Source organism: Chinchilla lanigera, unplaced genomic scaffold, assembly GCF_000276665.1.
Source record: "Chinchilla lanigera isolate Chin_1 unplaced genomic scaffold, ChiLan1.0 scaffold00015, whole genome shotgun sequence".
Taxonomy (NCBI): Eukaryota; Metazoa; Chordata; class Mammalia; order Rodentia; family Chinchillidae; genus Chinchilla; species Chinchilla lanigera.
This window is the reverse complement of record NW_004955416.1, coordinates 15,258,419-15,278,841: the sequence shown is the minus strand read 5'-3', so window position 1 is coordinate 15,278,841 and position 20,423 is coordinate 15,258,419. Positions and strand designations below refer to the sequence as shown.

Here is a 20,423-nt window from a genome sequence, read left to right as displayed (position 1 = left end):
GGGGTGGGGGGGTGGGGAGGGTGGCTGGCAAGGTCCCCATAGCCAGTCTTCGGTCTCCCCGGGCTCAGGCCCCCTCCTGATCGCCCGCTTTCCATCTCCTCGCAGTTATTTTCTTAATTGCATGGAGCTGTGGGGCGTAATCGTGAAGTCGGATCGGCCCCCCAGGGTGCCAGCTGGGTGCAAAGGCCTGGGGACCTCCCCAGCTTAAGCGCGCAGATCCCGCAGATCCAGCCGTTCTCTCCGCCACCGCCCCCCTAGCCGCGGACTTGCTAACTAGTGCGTATCGGGGTATTTTTTTTTTCCCGACTTGCCTTTTAAGATGACTTTTATGGTTCCTGCAACTGCTTCCCTACAGTCCGAACTGTAGTTTGGGAAGATTTAAGAGGCCAGGGAGGTGCTTGTGTGGGTTTTAACTAACCCGAGACTGTCATTAATGTTTCTTTGCGCTTGATGAGACGGCCCAGGTGTGGCGTCGCCGCAGTAGCTGGGTGCGTTTTCACGAGAACACTGCGAGGTCCTTCCCAGTTAGAGACCGGCCTGCTGGCGAGGGGACATCCTGGTGGCCCACTCTTGAGCTGCAGCTCGAGTGCCCTGCCTGCGAAGGGCACCCCATGCACCTGTATTTCTGTTCACAATGCAAACTGCCCGCCGATGTCTACCTGGAGAGGACATCGATAGTCCACGTGGGTACCTGGGAAACTCACAGAACTCCCCGCAGGTGTGCGGGGGACAGGGCGCTCTGGGGGGTCACCCAGCCAGCTTTGAAGCTGCTGTCAGCCCTGCGTTTGTATGCGTGTAAGTAAAAGTGGTCAAAGTTCATATCTGCCAGGTAGAGTTCCCAGGTATGAGTGGGGGCTACACCTCAAATTGTGTCTTCACTGTGGGGGCTGGGGGGGAGGGGCAGAAGCCGGTCCCTAACTGCCCTTAGATATTAGAAATATTGGATCAGGGTTGATGGGCCTAAAATAGGCGCTGCTTTCTGATTTGTTTTAAGGTGAATATTATTTTCTAGCTTTCCTGATTGTTCTGTAGCTGCTTCTCCAGCCATACATCATCTTTGCCAAGCACCTGCTAGGCTTGGAGCAGAATCTCTGCTCAGTCACCTGTGGCTGGAAATTGCAGTACCCACACCGCTGGCTCTTGGGCAGGAGGACACTGGGGTAGAGCTGCTCCTGTGGGGGTGGGGAGACAGGCTGTGGGGGTGGTGTTTTCTTCCTGTAGCCTGGCCTGGGAGGGAAAGTGAGTCTTGGGTCTCAAGCCCACTGGCCTGGGCCAGTCCTTCTGTGCTTACTTAGGGCACTTCCACCCCCACCTGGGCATTACCTACCAGGAAGGCTTATTTCCCTCTTCCTCTCCAGAGACAGGAGACAGTCAAGGTCTGGAATGGCTCTCGGGTTGGAGAAGGGCAGACTAATAGGACCACCAGAGCTTTTGCACAACTTATATTTTAAGTTTACCTTGTGGCCTGGAGATACTTTGAGCAAGATTGCGCTTGGAAAGAAGCACAACTTCTTTGGTTTGGTTTTTTTTTTCCGGTACCGGGAATCGAACTCATGACCTCGAGCTTGCCAGGCAGGTGTTGTGCTGCTGAGCTAAATCCCCAGCCCCCGAAGCACAACTTCTTTCTAGGTGGGTGTCAGTAGATGAAGAAATGGAAGAGGCCATTGCATCTCAAGCTCAGGGTCTCTGCCAATACTGGTGTAGGGTGCAGGCTCCTCATCTGACTCCGTTTCTCCGGGATGTTGTATGTCAGGCCAAGGGCTGGCCCTGGCTGGGGCACAGTTTGTAGAATTAAGGAATCCAGGTTTGCACTCAGGAGGCTGAGGCAGGATTACTGTGAGTTTGAGGCCAGCCTAAACTATACAGTGAGACCTTGTCTCAAACAACAACCAAAAAACTCCCCTGACTCTGAGCTAATGGTGCTTGATCTAGCCCTTTGACTTCAAAGCTGGAAGGGGGATTATTTAAAAGAAACGGCAGCAGAAAGAACGCTCCTTGCCCTGGATCACACAGTAAATAACAGAACCAGTGCTCAAACTTGAGTTTCCAGAATCTCTTTTCACAATGTCACTGTCTCTGGGAGCTCCCTGGTCAAGCTCTGTTCAGAGAATGTGGCTCTGAGAACATGAAACCCCAGGCTTGTGCTACCTGCAGGAGCCCAGGGGCCTGGTAAAGGGAGCTGTTTTCCAGGTGAGGCTTGCACACTGATCCAGAGGATGTGACAGGCCAGTGTGACTTGGAGAAACTGGGTGCTTCTGGCTATTTTAATACGACTTCTTCAAAGTCCCGCGGTTCAGCAGGGTGGAAGTTTAGTCATCAGGATGTTCCCAAATTACCATTTTTTGATCTGGAATACTTTATTCATACATTGTACTTATGTGGGGGGCTCCCTTACGATTGGCCAGAGGGGAAGAATGGGGACAGAAGGAGCGCCAGAGACCTGGACAGATCTCCCTCCCTGGATTTGCGCTGCTAGAACCTGCCCATGTGGCTAGAGGTCTGGGGAGGTAGATTTGGGTACCTGTGGGTTTCTTTCTACCATCTTACTTTGTGCTTGTTTTGCTTTGTCCATTGTTGAGCCCCTGTGGAACTGGTCCCTAGTGGACTCAGCATAAATGCTTGTCAGATGAATGTCTTGGACACTGGGCAAAGGATTTCCCTCCCAGAAGGAACCTGGGAATGACACAGGCAGAGACAGGGAGGTGATTGATGGGAGCTGCAGAGTTGTGTTATGATTCATTGTTTCAAACCAGCTCCAGACAGGTGAGGCAGGAGGGGGCTGGGAAGAATAGATCCTGCCTGGGTGGAGCCGCGGGGTGGAGACTCCTGCAAAACAATGGAGAGGTTTGGAAGGTTCTGAATTGGACTCACCTTTAAGATAATCATGGGTCTGTGGATTATGCTGCGTGCTTTATAGGTAGCCTCTCCCTTAGTCCTTACAGATGCTGCCACAGGGTTATTCTCACTTGGTAGCCCAGGAAACAGCACAGAGGAGTCAAGTCACCCGTCCAAGGCCACAGAGCTGGTGTCCGAATCCAGGGCCAGGCCTCAGACTTTGCCTTCCCAGGGTGATGGTACGGCCCCATGCCGGGGCGCCAGGCCTTCCGTGGGGTGGTGTCCTGTAGGATGGCAGAAGAAAAGCTAGAAGATCTGTCTGTGCAGCACAGGGAGCCAGGTCAGCGAGCTGGCATGAGGCTTCCTCTGCTAGGGCCCACACTGTGCCCCAAGTTGGTTCTCCCAGTGAGGACGAAGGGAAGGCTTATTTCCCAGGTTCCACTTGTTCTCTGGTAGAGAGTGGTGGTACAAATGAAGACCGTTTTATATGTGATAAAGCTTTAGGATACTTTTTTTTTTTAAATTGGAAAAGGTTGCTTTCCAACCTAAAGTTTCCATACATATGCAAAGCACGCTGTCTACCCCTGAGCCACACCCCAGCCCAGGAGATGTGTACTTGGAACTTGGGCCATGTTAAAGCTGAGGAGTAGTGTGCCCTGAGGTTTCCTTACCCTCCTGCTCCAGAACTGGCCCTGCCTGCTGCGGACGACAGCAGCAGCCGATCCCATCCTGGGCAACCTGGATGTCCTAGATGCTGTGCAGCCCATCCTCAGTGCAGCTTGCAGTCTCCCTGGGAGGCAGACATTAAACTAATAATTACACAAATACTCTTTAATTACAGTTGTTATAAATGCTTCAAAGGAAAAGTTCAGAGGCACAGGAGCCATAATCAAGGAGGAGGGGGGAAGGGATGCCATCCTGAAGAAGGGCATTGAAACAATGGCCCGGAGGGGGAGGGGTGGAGGCTGTACTCCAGGAGTACGGGGCACCAACCCGGTGCAAGCTGCACTGCTTTCTGTGTGGGCTGATGACCGGCTTCAGCTGGCCTGGGAGCGCCGTGGAGATGCAGGACCTGGGGCCCTCAGCGGACTTGCTGAACTTGCACCTTACAAGATTCTTGTGCGGGATGATGTCTGATGGATGGCAAAGTTCTCAGCCCCGAAGTGGGAGTCAGATGTCCTCAGGCAGGTAATAGGGAAGTGGGTAATCGTACACTTCCTCTCTGGAGATCTTTGTGCTGTCTCTGGGCTGCTGAGTGCAAGGCCCTGGGTTTCCCCAGTGTCCACCTGTGACACTGTGTGGCCTAGGTAGGGCGGCAGGTGGCAGGCATCGTCTACACTCTGGTCTAATGTCAGTGAGCACTAGCGATGTGCTGAGCCAAGAGGGTTCTGGAGAAGGATCAGAATCCTTTTCAGAAGGTGTGAGGAGCTTTGTCACGCACAGAGGTTGTCTTGGGGGACCTCAGGAGGATTTGGCCTGAAGCAAGAGAAGAACTGGCAAGGGTCAAAAGGGCTTTGGGAAAGAGAGGTGTAACGTTTCTGCCAAAAGGGGAACCTAAGTCTGGGGAGAGGAACCTGCTCAGTAGTTCCGTGTTCCTGGGAACGTGATAGTGTGAGAAATGCCTCTGAGGCCTGTCCCTGTGGCCCTGAGTCGCTGCAGAGAGGGCTGAGAGCAGGCGTCTTTGACCCACGCAGGGTGCATGTGGGCTTCCGGGCCGTGTGCCTGCAGGAAACCTACTTGTGCACTTTTCTGGGGGCAGGACCTGTGGTTTTCACTAGCCCCAAAGCGGCCCGTGGTCCCAAGAACTGGAATTTAGTCTTTCCCAGCTCGCCTCCCCCAGCTCTGCTGTTGCCCAGCGCTTACTGTGTGCCAGGCACAGTGCTAGCGCTTCACCTGCTGACGTCACGTGCCAGGGGCCCCAGAGTCCCTGTGAAGCCTGTAGCAACAGGGCAGCAGGACAAGTGGGGAGCTCTTCTTAGTAGCACAGAGTTTGAGATGACAAAGACACCCCACTCCCGTACACATGCAACCAAGGCTCCCACAATTGTTCCTGCAAAAACCAGGAATTTTCCCAAGGAAACGAATGTCAGATAGCTCCAGGTTGCCACACCAGCCCAGGAAAGCCTGTGTTACCTTTGGGCCCAACTTATGCTTGTGTGTTTGCAAAGAAAATAATTAGAAGCCGAGACTACCACAACATTAAAGAGTAATTTGAAAAAATGTAGACTCAGAAGGAAAGCATTTAAAGAACTGTACCCTTAAATTAGAGGGGTGAGCCAGGTGTGGTAGCGCACGCCTGTAATCCCAGCACTCAGGAGGCTGAGGTAGGAGGATTGCTGTGAGTTTGAGGCCAGCCTGAACTACATATCAAAATACTGTCTCAAAAAGACCAAAAAATAAAATAAAATTAGAGGATGTGAGATGGTGACAGGAAATTGGGGTAGATTCCGAGGGAGAAGGAGAGGAGAGAGAATGCTAGAGCCAAAGCAGGGCCAAATGGGTACTGGATCAGCAGCACCATATGGTAAAATAACTGGTTTTATTACCTACTAATTAATGTGTGGAGCTGCCTGTCCTGACCCTTCCCCCATCCCGAGAGCTTACCCCAAGTACAGAGGCTTTTGTCTTCTCTTTTATTCATTTCTATGTTATTTGACTGCAGTTTCTTTATAATAATATACATGCATGTTTGTAAATGGCGTTAAAGGACTACTTGAAGTGGGTTGGCCTCTAAGGGGGTTTTGGTTCTGTCTTTCACAACCGCCACTGAAAGAGGCTCTGATAACATATATTCTATTGTGTGTGTATTTCTGGAAGTGCGCAGGGAGCTGTGGGAGACGGGAGGGTTTTCAGCGCAGTGGGAAAGGATAAGGGACCACGCCGTGTCCCAACTCTTCTCCCTTTCTTCCTTCCCTGCCCTGGCCGGTGTGTGATGCCTACAGCGTTAGCACCAGGCGAGGGTGCCACCCACCCGCAGCCCCACCTGGGAAACTGTTCCTGTAGGAGGGCTGCATGTTGGTGCCTGGATGTCACCAACAGGACCCCATTCCATTCCCAACACTACAGGCACGGGATGGGCTTCCGGCCCGCGAACACTGTCCTGCGTGTCTGGGGAAACGCGGTGGCCAAGCTTGAATGGCTCTATTCTGTGTCACATCTAAATGTCCCCCAAGGACCTCACCCAAGCAACTCCTGAGAAGCACCAAGTGCCTAGGGAAACTCGTTGGTTAATCCCACTTTGTGGTTCTCATTCTGGGGCGCCGGGCTCAGCAGCCCTCGCCTCTCATTAGGGCTACTTCCTGCAGCTGTAGGCCCATAGGACCACGCGTAGCCCTGACTTGGAAGGGGTCACCCTGGAGTGCTGAGCTCTTGTCCTCCGTGTGGTAGCTGTCCTTGGCACAGCCCTGCTCACCCCACCCGAGCCAAGCCGCTGCATGTTCGTCCGCCCTGGCTGCCTCCATGGGACCCGGCACACCTGGTAGACCCCAAGGCCTACCCCACAGCCTTACCTGCCTGCCTGTCTGTGTCACTTCCTTCACCCCAGGTTTTTACAAAGAAGAGTGTGCCCCGTCTGTCCCTTGTCCCCTGGCTCATCATTTGGGGCCCTCCTTCCTCTCTAGCCTACAGATCCTGCCATCCCCTCCTCTCCTGCTCCATGCTGGTGCCTTGCGCACGGTGCTCTGCTCCTTGCCTCCTTTCCAGTCCTTGTCCCAGCCTGATGGTGAGAGCTGTTCACAGCCTGTGTCCCTCGTTTGGGCTGCAAGGCCTTCCCTTTGTGATCTGGGCTGACATCTATGTAGTTTAACTGGTGAGTTCAGGCCATTTATATTTGTTATAGGTTTTGATATATGGTATTCTTTTTCTGATTCTTTTTTGTTTATTTCAATTTGATTCAGAGGGTTTCTTTCCTGTTTTGTTTGTTGGTTTGTTTTTGGTTGTTTTTTTGCGGGGGGGGGGGTGGTTTCCGGTACCAGGAATCGAATTCATGACCTTGCGCTTGCTAGCTAGGCGCTGTGCTGCTAATCTAAATCCCCAGCCCAATGGTTTTGGTTGTTTTGAGACAGGGTCTCAAAACCTGGACTGTCCTCAAATTCATGATGATCTTTTTTTTTTTTAACTACCGGGAATCAAACTCAGAACCTTGAGCTTGCCAGGCAGGCACTTGTGCCAGTGAGCTATATCCCCAGTCCCATGGTGATCCTCTTGCCTCAGCATCCTGAGTGGTGGGATTATAGGTGAGCACCACCACACCTGACATTTTTCAATTTTTTATTTCCTGTACTTGTATTTCTCCCTTATCCCAGGTCTTGTGAAATCAGAACATTGTGTGGTAAAGGTTTGTTCAGTCATAAGCTTTCAGTCTTTGGGTGAAGTTTTATTTCATTCTTACATTTAAAGGATACTTTTGCCAGGTATAAAACATTAACTTGACAGCTATTTGCTTGTAATTCGTATAGGCAGTATTGCCCTGACTTCTGGATGTTATTGTTGATGTAGAGGCTGGTAATGGAATCATTGTTCTCCTGTATATATTCTCTCTAGGTGTGTGTGTATGTGTGTGTATGCGCACGTGTGCATGTGCTGAGGAATGAGCTTTATTTTGCTGAAGATTTGCTGGGGTTCTGAAAACCAAGGATTGGGCCTGGGATATAGCTCAGTGGCACAGTGCCTGCCTGGCAAGCACAAGATCCTAAGTTCGATTCCCATTCCAAAAAAAAAAAGTAACCAAGGATTGATGATTTTCATCAGTTCTAAAATATCTGCAGCCACCATCTCATTGAATTTTTTTCATTGAGATGGGGTCTCAAGGTCTTGTTAGGTAGTTCAGGCTGGCCTTGAACTCTTATGTAGTTTGGGCTGGCCTCAACTTTGTAGCAATGCTCCTGCCTCAGCCTCCTGAGTGCTGGTATTACAAGGGTGCTCCATCATGCCCAGTTTTGAAAATTATTTATTGTTATCTCTTTCTAGTTTCTCCTTTGGGAATTCCAACTAAATGTACATTAGTTTTTTTTTTTTTAGATATATGTTAAATATTATTATATCTTTTGTCTCTGAACTTCTTTTTCATTTTTAGTCTTTTTGTTATTTTGAGTGTTTTCTGGGTAATTTCTTACTTTTCTTCCGCTTCACTAATTCTCTGTTTAGTTATCTCTACTCTTCTGCTTAGCCTTTCCTCAGAGCTGTTTTTAGTATCAGTATTAATGCACAGATTTAATATGTTTAATGTGGTATTTTGTTTTTTCCTTTTTTGAGAGAAGTTCTTGCTGTGTTGCCCAGGTTGGTCTCGAACTCGTGACCTCCCCCACCTTAACTTCCTGAGTGCTAGTATTACAGGCGAGTACCATACTGCCCAGCTCTGATGTGGTTTTTTTTTTTTTTTTTTAAAGAGAAAAAACAATAAAAACAATGATACAGAATTTTAGAGCAAGATAATAGGAGACTAACAGTGGTTAATAAATTGCATGTTGTTTTCTTCAAAGTGGTTGCTCAGATCACAAGATATAGGCATGAAAAATTGATTAAACAGTATAAGCACAAACTTTTCTTTCCAATGAACTAATAGAAATTAGTACTATAATTATCTTAGCTATCTTGTGTGTGTATATATATATATATCTACAATGAGTGTTTAATTGGGTTGATTTTTAAAATTTTTTTGTTTTTCTTTTCTTTCTTTTTTTTTGCTGGGTGGGGAGTGGGTCTCAGTATGTAGTTCAGGCTTGCCTTGAACTCATGGTGATCCTCCTGCCTCAGCCTCCCAAATGCTAGGATTACAAACGTACACCATCATGCCCAGGTCCTTTTTTCTTTTCTTTTTTGTGGTAATGGGGATCAAACCTGGTGCCTTGTACATACTACTGTAGGGACAAACATACTATACCTCCACACCCTCAGCCCGTGAGTCCACGGCTTTCACATTGAGCTATATACCCAGCCCTTTTTTATTTTTTATTTTGAAACAAGTTGTTAAGTCACTAAGTTGCCCAGGCAGGAACTTGTGATCCTTCTGCCTCAGCCTCCCATGTACCATCATGCTTGGCTCATATATTTCTATCTTATTTTTTTTCAAATATGCTTGAGCTGGGGGCCACCCACTCGGGGCCCTCTTCTGTCTCTCTTAGAGGCTGTCTTTCTCAGTTATATCTTCCGACTCCTAAAAAAAAAAAAAAAAAAAAAGCTTGGTCTGGTTTTTACTTTCTTTTTTTTAAAAAAAAATCTTACTCCTTGTGTCTTTAATTTCCTGCTATTTTGTTGAGACAGGGCTTTGTGCTGTAGTCCCATTGGACCTTGACCTCACTATCTAGCCCAGGCTGGCCTCAAACTCGTGGCAATCCTCCTGCCTCAGCCTCCTGACAGCTGGGATTACAGATGTGTACCACCACACCCAGCTTTTCACTTTCTTTAATCATGTTAAACATAGTCATTTTGTATTCTGTACCCAGTAATTCCAGTTCTGCAGTTGGATGCTCCTAGAGACTCTTGCACATAAGTGCTTCTTTTTTTTTTTTTTTTTTTTTTTTTTTTTTTGTCTTTTAAGAGACAGGGCCTCACAATGCAGTTCAAGCTAGCCTTGAGCTCACTTTGTAGCCCAGGCTGGTCTCAAACTCACAATGATCCACTTCTTTCTTGAGTGTTTAATGATTTCTGATTGTGAGCTAATGTTGCTTAGAAGTTTATCTGTGAGAACTCTTTGAGGATGTGTGTGTGTGTGTGTGTGTGTGTGTGTGTGTGTGTGTGTCTTGCTAGGTCCCTGACGGCCCTCTCTGCACACGTGGCCATTTCTTTATATTTGGGGATGAGAGTCCAGCCCACAGGAGGGCCTGCTGGTGGCCATAGACCCTCCGAGGAGCCACCCGCAGCTCACTCTCAGTCTGATGACTTCCTGGCTGCACCTGAGCACCTGCTTTGTGCCATTGTGGCCTTAGGGCCAAACTCTCCTCCTTTTTTTTGGCCCAGGTCCGCTCGCGGCAAACCCACTTAAAAGCTGGGTGTTTTTGGAGGCTGCTCCATCCCTTGCAGAATTCACCCGTCCCTCCACATTTTTCAGCCACCGTGGCCTTGCCTGCTAGTCTTGAGTATCTGTGTTTGGAGCCTACACTGAACTTGGCTTTTTGAAAGCTTGGAGCTGTGTCATTGATTTCTGGAGCCCCAGTGCCTGGCTCACTGCTGGGCAGAGTAGTCATTTAATAGATACCTATTGATTGAGCAGAATTTATGGCGAAATCAATCTCTCTCTTCTTGAATAGTAATATAAAAATCATAAGAGCAGCCCACCCCATGATCTTGGGCAGGTCCGGTTCCCCTCTTTGGATCTCAGTGCCCTCAGGGTGAAATGAAAGGACAACTCTGAGGGCTGCTTGCGCCAGGATGCAGCGTGACTCCGTTGTCGGTCACAGGACTGGGAGCCACGCTTGGCATTCTCTCGCCTTCCTTTTCCTTTTCTTTCTTTCTTTCTTTCTTTCTTTCTTTCTTTCTTTCTTTCTTTCTTTCTTTCTTTCTTCTTTCGTTCTTTCGTTCTTTCGTTCTTTCTTTCTCTCCCTCTCTCCCCCCCTCCCTCCTTCCTTCCCTCCTTCCCTCTCTCTTTCTTTCTTTGTTGTGGGGGCATTGAGACAGGGTCCCACTATGTAGTCCACACTGGCCTGAAACTTGCTGTGTAGTCCAGGCTGGCCTAGAACTTGCAGCGAACCTCCTGCTTCAGCTTCCCAGTGCCAGGATGACAGAGTGCTGGGTGATAGGCATAGGCCACCACGCCCAAAGGCATCTCTTTAATTAAAGGGAGGGAGAAGTGCCTGGATGTTTTTTTATTTGTCTCCCAGAAACACCTGCCTTGTTTTTCAGAGTAGGGTATCGACTGCATCCTCGTGTGCCACACAGAGAGCAAAGCTGAGGCATTGGCCATATAGAATACGAGACTGTAATTTATAGGGTAGCGCTTCACCCGAGGGAAGAATTTGATGTCTTTAAGAGATACAAAATCATCCAGCACCAGCTGTCCTCACACGCGGCGTCATATTTATTTGCGAGTTGGAGTCATGGTTTCTTGAGAGCACCAGGGTCCTCTGGCTGAGGAATCTGCCCTGAAGTAGGAGGTTTTGGGGTTTGGGCCTGGGCTGGCCTGTCCCACAGGTGTCGCCATGCGGCGGCATCTTGACGCAGCCTGCCCTGCCCACGTGGGAGAGGCAGAAGCGTCTTGAATGTACAGTGCCATCCTCACACACATTCATGCCATCATTGCTGGATGCGTGAGAGGACGGGAGGCACCACACAGACACTTTCCAAGTGGATGCACCTGATGTCTGAGGCCGTGAAGCTTTCAGCTCCTGATCATGGCGAGGCCTGGAGACACCTGCTGCCCCATGGCTCCTCAGGCCTTCCTGTGGCTTGCACAATCGAGTCCCTGCCCTGTGGAATTTTCCTTCCTCTGACTCCTGGAAGTGGGCACCATGAGCGGTCCTGATGCTGCCTGTCCTGCCGGCTTCCTGCGCCAGTCATTGTCCCGGAAACACCCCTGTATCTCCACAGAGTTCTTCTGCTTCGCTTCAGTTACAGAGCTCTGGGAATGTGTCTTCCAGCTCCTGTTTTGGGACCTAGGCCTGGGCTGGATCTCTTTAGTTTTTTTTTTTTTTTTTTACTTCTGTTGTAAAAATTCATATTTCCTGCTGCTGCTGTCTGGATGAACAAATCTCAGCTCAGAAACTGCTTCTTGTTTTGTTTTGTTGGTACTAGGTGTTGAATCCAGGGCCCTCATGCTAAACTACCCAGCCCTTTTTAAAATTTTAGTCTTGCTGAGCTCACACTTGTGATTCTCCTGCTTCAGCTTCCTGAGCAGTGGGACTGCAGGGGGCCTGGCTAGAAACCCGCAGCTTCTCCCCTTCTCTTTGAATTCCACATCTAAGAGATGGCCACTATCCTTTCCCTACAAGAGGACAAAGGTGATTTTGCTTTGCCTTTGCCCACCCTGGCCCATCTGCTAGCTCCACACCACACCCAAGTACTCTCAGAGGCTGAGGGTCTCGTCTCTGGAGGATTTGCTTGGGGCTGGTGGCCCACCCTGCCTCTGCTCTTGAGGGCCCACTCAGAGGGATCCTGATTCAATTTCCCTGGGATCCACCTTGAAAATACCCTTAGGTGGACTTTTGTTTTTTTTTGGCATTGGTTTTTGAGACAAGGTCTCACTGTGTAGTACAGGCTGGCCTTGAACTCACTTTGTAGTCCAGGCTAGCCTCAAACTTGGAGCAATCCTCCTTCCTCAGCCTCCCAAGTGCTGCGATCACAGGTGTGCACCATTATATCCAGCCCAGTATTTTATTTTAATCCAGTTCCCTGAGATTGATTGATTGATTGATTGATTGATTTATCTTTTTGAGACAAGAGTCTCACTGTGCAGTTCAGGCTGACCTTGAGCTCACTTTGTAGCCCAGGCTGGGCTCAAACTTGCAATGATCCTCCTGCCTCAACTCCGGAGTGCTGGGATTACAGGCATGCGCCACCACACCCGGCTCAGGTTCCCTGAGATTTAGATGTTCAAGGAATCTTTAGTTTCTTGAGTCCTGGATCTCTTTAGTTTTTTGGGGTTTTGTTTGTTTTGTTTTGTTTTTTCCTCTGGTACCAGGAATCAAACTCACAACCTTGTGCTTGCCAGGCAGGCGTTGTGCCGCTGAACTAAATCCCCAGCGCTTCTCTTTAGTTTTTAACAAAATAGCTTTTACTGATTTTTTTTTCTTATTACAAAGAAGTTTATAATTAGAGTAAAAAGTTTAGGAAGTATAACCAAGCCCCCAAAAAAGCCACCAATTAAGGTAGTATATATTCTTTCAGCATATTTTTAATTTGAAAAAATGAGATCATACTGTTTGTACTATCTTGCTACCTTTTGCTTTTAATTAACAATGTCAATTAAATTAATTTTTTAATTAAAATTTCTATTGGCTTAAATATTTGCCTCCCAATCTTTTTTTTTTTTTTTTTTTTTTAATCTTTTTGAGACAGGGTCTCGCTATGCAGTTCAGGCTGACCTTGAGCTCACTTTGTAGCCCAGGCTGGCCTTGAACTAGCAACGATCCTCCTGCCTTCTGAGTGCTGGGATTACGGGCATGTGCCACCATGCTCGGTTTTGCCTCCCAATCATTCTAAAGGGGACTTGATGGCTCATGCCTATAATGCCAGCACTCAGGAGACTGAGGCAGGAGGATCAACATGAGTTTAAGGCGGTCCTGAGCTACATAATGAGTTCAAGACCAGTCTGAACTACATAGTGAGACCCTCTCTCGAAAACCAAAAAGGGGGAAGGGCCCGTAGTGTACATCTCTGAGCAGATAGACTACAAGTTTTATATTTCCATCATTTCCTCTCCTTCTGGCTCATAAAGAGCACTGCTGTGAATGTCCTTAGGTAACTTTGCCACCGTCTCCATGGTTTCCTCTGCGGGGCGGTGGGTGCAGAATTGCCACAGCACCTGGCCCAGGGCCTCCTGGATGCTTCGGCCTGACCTTAGGGCCTGTGCTGCCGGGTCGTCTTCTTGGTGGGGAACAGAGCAGGGCTTGAAGGGACTGCTGAGGAAGTAACCTTTGGGCAGGCTGAACTGGGTTTTCCTGTTTCCTCTCCTGAGGGGCTCTTCCTCCTTTTTTGCCTTCTTCCTCTTCCACAGCGACGCTTTTTGTTTTCTTTTTGACAAAACTGGGGACTGAACCCAGGGCCTTCATGCTGAGCTCCATCCCAAGTCCTTTTATTTGTAGCCCAGGCTGGCCTCGAACCTTCAACAGTCCTCCTGCCGCAGCCTCCTGAGTGCTGGGATTACAGGCATAAGCCCCTGCACCTGGCTCACAAGTCCTTTTGATTTGTTATTTTGAGGCAGGGTCTCACTAAATTGCCCAGGTTGGGCTCAAACTTTTGATCCTCCAGCCTCAGCTTCCCAGAGTGCCAGGATTTTAGGGTGGTACAGCAGATTCTTTAGGGTGGTTGGTGGGACTTCTGAACGCTTTCTCCCCCTTCTCTCTTTGCTACTTGTCCTGCTGAGTCCAGGCTTGGCGTTTGCCTTTAGGCGGGCACATCCATGCATGGCAGACACTTTCCCTCTGCCCCGCCCCTCCTGCCTGGCAGAGCCTCCCCGCTGAGGCTGGGCCTGTCCTGCCTCCTGCCTCAGGCCTCCCAGGAAGGCTCTGGGCTGTCAGAGGCCTAAGCATCGTCCCCCAAGGGACACAGCGTGCCAGCTGCTGCCCGTGTGGGTTACAGAAAACAAAAACACAACCCCTAACCTGAAGGGGACAGTTGAGCTCCCAGGAACCTGAGGACGCACTGCTGAGAACAGAGGTGCAGGTTGGGAGAGGGAGGCCGAGGCATCCCGGGGGATGGGCTTTGTTTAAATTTTAATATTCTTTTCCTTTCTCTCAGGGGCGCAGCGGCCTCCCTGCTCCTTTGTCGCTTTATCTCGCTATCTGTCTGGTGGGGGAGATCTCTGATCTGCCCGGCCTCCTCCCTTCCCTGAGTGGCCGCCCCCCTCCCACGTGCAAGTTCCCTCCCCATGGGTGACACAATATCCCAGAGCCCATTCTGCAACCTTAGATGCAGCGGACACTTGTCACTTTGCTGCTTCCTTCATTTTTTTCCCAGTGCTGGAGATGGAATCCGGGGCCTGACCTGTGCAATAAGCCTGAGCTCTACCACTGAACTCTGGCCCCAGCCCGTCTTTATTTTATTCAGGGTCTCATTGTGTTACCCAGGCTGGCCTCTAATTGGCAGTTCTCCTGCCTCAGCTTCCAAGTAGCTGGGATTGTAGGTGTGCAAAATGGGTCCACTTGTAATGGCATTGCACCTGCCCAAGGCATGAGTTCTGGCCACCATGCAGGTCCCTGGAGAGGGTGTGCCACTCCACCTTTAGCCCCATGAGGACACTACGGAGGGTCTCAGGCTGGGCAGGTTAAGGCACAGTGGGTGTTTGCTCCACTGTTGCTCTGGCTTAGACCTGCCTCCTCCTCCTCGCCCTGGAGAGCTGTCACCTGCATTCTTAGAAACTAGTGAAACGCAAAAGCAGAGGTGGTCCCCTGCCCCAGGCAGGACCCAATCTAGCGGACCCTGCAGGCCTGGGCTCAGAGGCAAGGGGCAGTGTCTGTGTCAGAGGTCACAGACTCAGAGGGAACTCAGTGTCCCCAGCCCTGCTGAGCCCCGTCTCCAAGCCTCCTTCTGCCACCGTGCCTCTGTGTGCTGCGCAGTTGTCATTGTTCCCTGCGGCCACAGAGCCGGGAGCAGAGGTGCATGCTCTGCCCTCCATTACCTCTTCACGTCTCACCAAATCCCAGACACATGCTGGAGACTCTGATGGGTCAGTGTCTGGGCTCTCCTCAGCGAGTCCCCAAGCCAGAGGCAGTGCTGCCTATTGGATATTTACACGAAAGTATGAGAACGAGGGGCTGGGGATACAGCTCAGCTGCATAGCGCGTGCCTGGCAAGCAGGAAGTCCAGCATTCGATTCATGGTACCCACAAAAAAAAAAAGAATTAGCGTGTGTGTTTGTGTTCAAACCAGGCACCCTTGCTAGGTCTCACTGCTTCCCCAGCACAGAAATCGGGTCTTGGAAAGTGGGGATGGGTGGTGGAGGGAGGACGGCCTGGTGGGGTGGTGTCTGGCTGAGTTTCAGCAGGCAACATGCAAAGTAGAGAGCCTCGCAGGGTACTGCACAACTTGTAATCCGGCTCTCTGGGAGGCTGAGGCAGGAAGATCATAACTTTGAGCTCAGGCTGGGCTACTTAGTGACTTAGTGAGATGCTGTCTCAAAAATTTTTTCTTTTTTTTCTTTTTTTTTTTTTCTGGTACCGGGAATCAAACTCACAACCTTGCGCTTGCCAGGCAGGTGCTGTGCTGCTGAGCTAAATCCCCAGCCCCTCAAAAAGTTTTTCAAAGGGTGGGGTAGGGATGTAGCTCAGTGCAGAGACCCTGGTTTCAACCCCTAGTATCGCCAAGAAAACAAGAAAAAGACTGCATTGCGGAGCAGAGGTGAGGGCCCAGAAACAGCATGCGGCCCTTCAGCGTCCTCCTAGGATTCACCCGCGGGGCAGCCCCAAAAGGCTGACCTGAGAGCTGAGGCGGCCCTCACCAGGACAATTGACGCTCAGCTTGAATTGTGTCTCCTTTCACCTGGACTCTGCTTTGTACCTACTGTTTACAGATAATTTACAGAAGTACATTTTCTGTGCTTGATTGTGTTTCTGAAAACTCCATGAGAAATTACCCCGTCAGTTTTCCCCTGGGCGTATTCTCAATACATAGTTCTCCTCACACAGCCCTTTTGTAATGGGGCACAGGTCCGGGGCAACTTCAGGCTGGGCTGCTCCCATCCTGGCAAGAGCAGAACCTATGTTCACCTGGCACTTGCTACAGGCCAGATACTCAGCTGCACTCTTCAGTTGGTGACCTTGCAAGAAACAGCATTCCTAGCCAGGTGTGGTGGTACATACCTGTAATCCCAGCACTTAGGAGGCTGAGGCAGGAGGATTGCTACAAGTTTGAGGCCAACCTGGGCTACGTGAGACCCTGTCTCAAAAAAAAAACCTAACCAACCAAACAAACAGATTAAAAAAAACCTTAAAAAAAAAAAAAAAAAAGCATTCCTGTCTTCATGTTAGAGACCAGAAAGCTGTGTGTGGCAGATACCTGTAATCCCAGCACTCTGGCAGGCTAAGGCAGGAAGATCACAAGTTCTGATCCAACCTGGGCAACTTAATGACTTGATATCCTATACCAAAATTTTTAAAAATGTGTTTAAATAAAGTAGGGTCATAGCTCAGTGAGAAGGCCCTAAGTTCAATCCCTGGTACTACCAAAAAAAAAAAAAAAAAAAAATGTGTTTAAATAAAGTAGGGTCATAGCTCAGTGAGAAGGCCCTAAGTTCAATCCCTGGTACTACCAAAAAAAAAAAAAAAAAAGAGGAGACAGAGGCTCATGAAGACGGCTGCTTTCCTAAGGCTCCGCACCGATGAAAGGTACCAGGGGCATTGGAACTCAGATGTGACCGTGTCCAGAGCTCACACTCCATCCACTGGCACACCAGGAAAATGACGCAGGGTCACAGGTGGGTCTGGGGAGCCCCTGGAGAGCCTGTTGGCTTCTGGATAAAAGAAGTGCAACCTGTGTGCCCGCTGCCCGCTTTCTTCCCGGGTTCTGCTGACGGACACAGGGTGAGGTCCCTATGCCCGCTCTCCAGGGAGCGTTCTTTCAGCCCTGGGCCGCATTCTGATTTGGGGGCTCAAATGTTCCAGTCAGATGCTGCACAGAGCAGAGGGCGAGCAGCTGGTGCCTGTGGGTGACTTAACCTGCTGGGAGGTCACCGTCCAGAACAGCTAGGCGCCTGGAGAGCTCTGCCTGCATGTAGGGAGCAGTTGTGCGGGGAGGGGGACAGGGCCGCACTGTACACCCCCTGTTACACTCTGTGCATACGCCACGCCCGCCTGCACCTTCCCGGGAGCTGGACTGGGCCAGCCCTCGCCTGACTTCCTGGCCCCTGCCATACTTGCTTGGCCGTCTGTGTCCTTCGCCTGCAGATGAGGGCACCTCCGTGGCCAGGAGCCTCCCCTTGACATTTCAGGAGCGTCTCCTCTCCCTGGGTCTCGTCTCTGCACCTCCTCCCCACCGGTGTAGTACAGAGGACCCAGGCAGAGGCTGCAGGGCGGGGCAGGAGGGAGACCCCACTGCCTGCTGACTCCTGGTGACAGTCAGTGCGTGTTCGCGGGTCAGTGCATGTGAGATGATGGGTTTGGGCGCCAGCTCTCTGCCCGCATCGTGTGCCGCTGCAAGCCCCCTTGCTTGTCTTTTTTCACGCCCGCCGCCTCGCCCTCCACCTGTGTCCACTTTTCTCTCTGGTGGCCTTCATGGTGGAGAGGCTCTGAAATCTGAGTTCCTGGCTGCCTACCAGGGCTGCTGGTTTGGGGTGGTGGCGGGAGCCCTTAGGACATCCAAAGGGGCAGCAGGCTCCTCTCCTCGCTAGGGCTCTGAGCCAAGCTCCTCTGACTCAGCGGCTGGTTGGCAGTTGGCTTCGGCTTGGGGCTGCAGTGTTTCTAGCGGGCCCTGGAGATCAAGCTGTGGAGAGGAGTCGCAGCCTTCATGGGCCGGCGAGGGGAGTTGGGCCGTGCTGGTTTCCTGTGGACCTGCCTTTCCCTGTGAGGGTGAGGGTCGTGGGGGACACAGGTGCCCCGAGAATGAATTTCCTCCTCCAGAAGTGATCTTCAGAGCCAGAGTGACCCAGAGTGACCGTGGATACCTTGCAGTGCCACTCTCTTCAGCTGTCGAGGCTCTTTTGGGTCCAAATCTGATTATTCCTAAACCCTTCTTGGTGCTTTCTTTAATGCCTGGCTGCATGAGCCTCTGTTTCAGCAACAGAGCAAACCTGTTACCAAACCTTAGATAAATAAACATTTAAAGAAATCTTATTATTAAAGTAGTCATCCTTACAGCTCTGTAGGGAATTTGACAAATACAGAAAAGTGATAAAGTAAAAATTGCTCATTATCTTATAAACTAGAAAATGTTTTCTTTTCTTTTTTTTTTTTTTTAGAAAATGTTTTAATAACCTGGAAATTACCAACACCATATAGCCTTGTAATCCCTTTGTGCATTCCTTGGTCTTTCTAGTACATATATGTAAATATACTGTATTATATTTTTTTGTCTTTATATTTTTTTTTTGGTACCAGGAATTGAACTCAGGACCTTGCACTTTCCAGGCAGGTGCTTATGCCGCTTAGCTATATCCCCAGCTTTTTTGTCTTTTTGAGACAGGGTCTCACTACACAGTTCAGGCAAGCCTTGAGCTCACTTTTTAGGCCAGGCTGGTCTTGAACTCACAACACTCCTCCTGCCTCAGCCTCCTGAGTGCTGGGATTACAGGTGTGAGCCACCATGCTTGGCTGAGTATGCTATATTTTAACATGTTCAGGACAGGGCCATAATTCATGTCTTGCTACCAGGCTGCTCTGAATCACTGGTGGTCCATGCATCAGTGTCCCATCAGGCAGCATGGGATTGTCCTGTCAGGCAGGCAGTCATGCGTATACGGTGGTTTAAGCCGGGGGAAGGTAATAGACATTGCAAGCACATCGAACCTTATATCCTTTTTCTTTTGGCGTCACATTATGGCAAGCAAAAACTTTTAAAAGCACTTGGGCTTTGCGAGTGAACATATGCTGTACACACATTTCTGTCAGCTACCAGTAACCAACTGCAAGAGCTCGTATTCTACCCAAAACAGAAATTGTGCCATTCGGGGAATCCGTGGATCGCCATGCAGCAAGCCCAGCCAAATATTGTAAATTTAAACAAACTACAACTCAGACCCAACCACAAAACGTAAAGTACTCTTCTAAACCGCTGTTGGGTCAAGAAAGAAAGAAAGAATCTAGTGACAAATCTGTAGAAAAAGCATTGAAACCAGAGTGCCACATGAGCAAACCTATGGGAGACGCTGGCACTGTTCTCATAGCCTTAAATGCTTTTATTATTAAAAAGGGAGAGAGAAAAAGAATAAGCCAAGCATTCAGTGTGAGATCTTTAAAAAAGAGAACAAAAACAGCCCCTAAGGGAGACGAGAGAAAAAAAAAAAGAAAAAACAGTAAAGATAAAGGCAAAATAAATGAATTAGAAAACAGAAACATAGTGAAATTAGCAAATATGTCCACGAGCTGACTCTGTTTTTAAACAAACAATAAAGTAGACCAACCTCTGGCAAATCCATCTGAGAAATAAAAGGGATAAAGAAAACAATGGGAATGAGAAAAGGGAACATGGCCATAGATTGAGAAGAGATTTTAAAACAAAATGTATGCACAAGAGGTTTAAATTTGAAAATCTTAATAAAATACATGCTTTCCTGAAAATGTGTATGTTGCTAATTAAGGGGGAAATGTGAATTTTATTGAACCACTGCCCTCTGTATCCAAAGAATACGCTAGTCCCGAGTGTTTCTGCTGGTTATTTTCAAATTTGATAATACTGATAATGTTAAGCTTGTCCATGGCTTAGCAAGAGATGGAGAATTTTCTGATTCATTCTACAAAGCAAAATAAGACTGATATTAAACATGGCAAAGAGACGATATTAAAGAATGAAAATGCTAGGTAGGAAACAGAATTCAGTAATATATTAAACAAGTTATCCAGCATAACCCAGTGGGCCAAGAAGGAAAGAACAGTCAATATTAGGAAAGCTTAATATAGTAACTACATCATGCTAATGAGTTCAAGAAGTAAAACCGTATTAACTACAATATATGTAGGGGGGAGATTGATTAAATCGACCAATCTACCTAACCAATATGCCAAAAAAGGAACAGAAGGATGCACTCTTAGCATGATTAAGAATATCTATTTCAAGCCAATAGCCAAGGTCATAAATAACTAATAAACACTAGAGGCATTCCTGTTGAAACCAGTAACACAATAAAGGGACCTACCATCACTATTTAACATTGCTTTTGAATTTTAGGCAGCACAGTAATTTTTTTTTTTTTTTTTTTTTTTTTTTGAGATAGGGTCTTACTAAGTCACTACCATGGCCCAGCTCAAACTTGCATTCCTCCCGCCTCAGCCTCCAAGAGTGCTGGG

At 48.9% G+C, this 20,423-nt stretch overlaps 1 protein-coding gene across 1 annotated transcript in view; it reads left to right on the top strand.

The window, feature by feature from the left end:
- Positions 1–99: 99 nt before the first annotated feature.
- Znf710 (zinc finger protein 710) overlaps positions 100–20,423 on the top strand; it is a 63,201-nt gene continuing 42,877 nt past the window's right edge. Inside the window, exon 1 of the mRNA XM_005381537.2 lies at positions 100–276. The gene's annotated coding sequence lies outside the window, so the exon portion shown is untranslated. The remainder of the gene's footprint in view (positions 277–20,423) is intronic.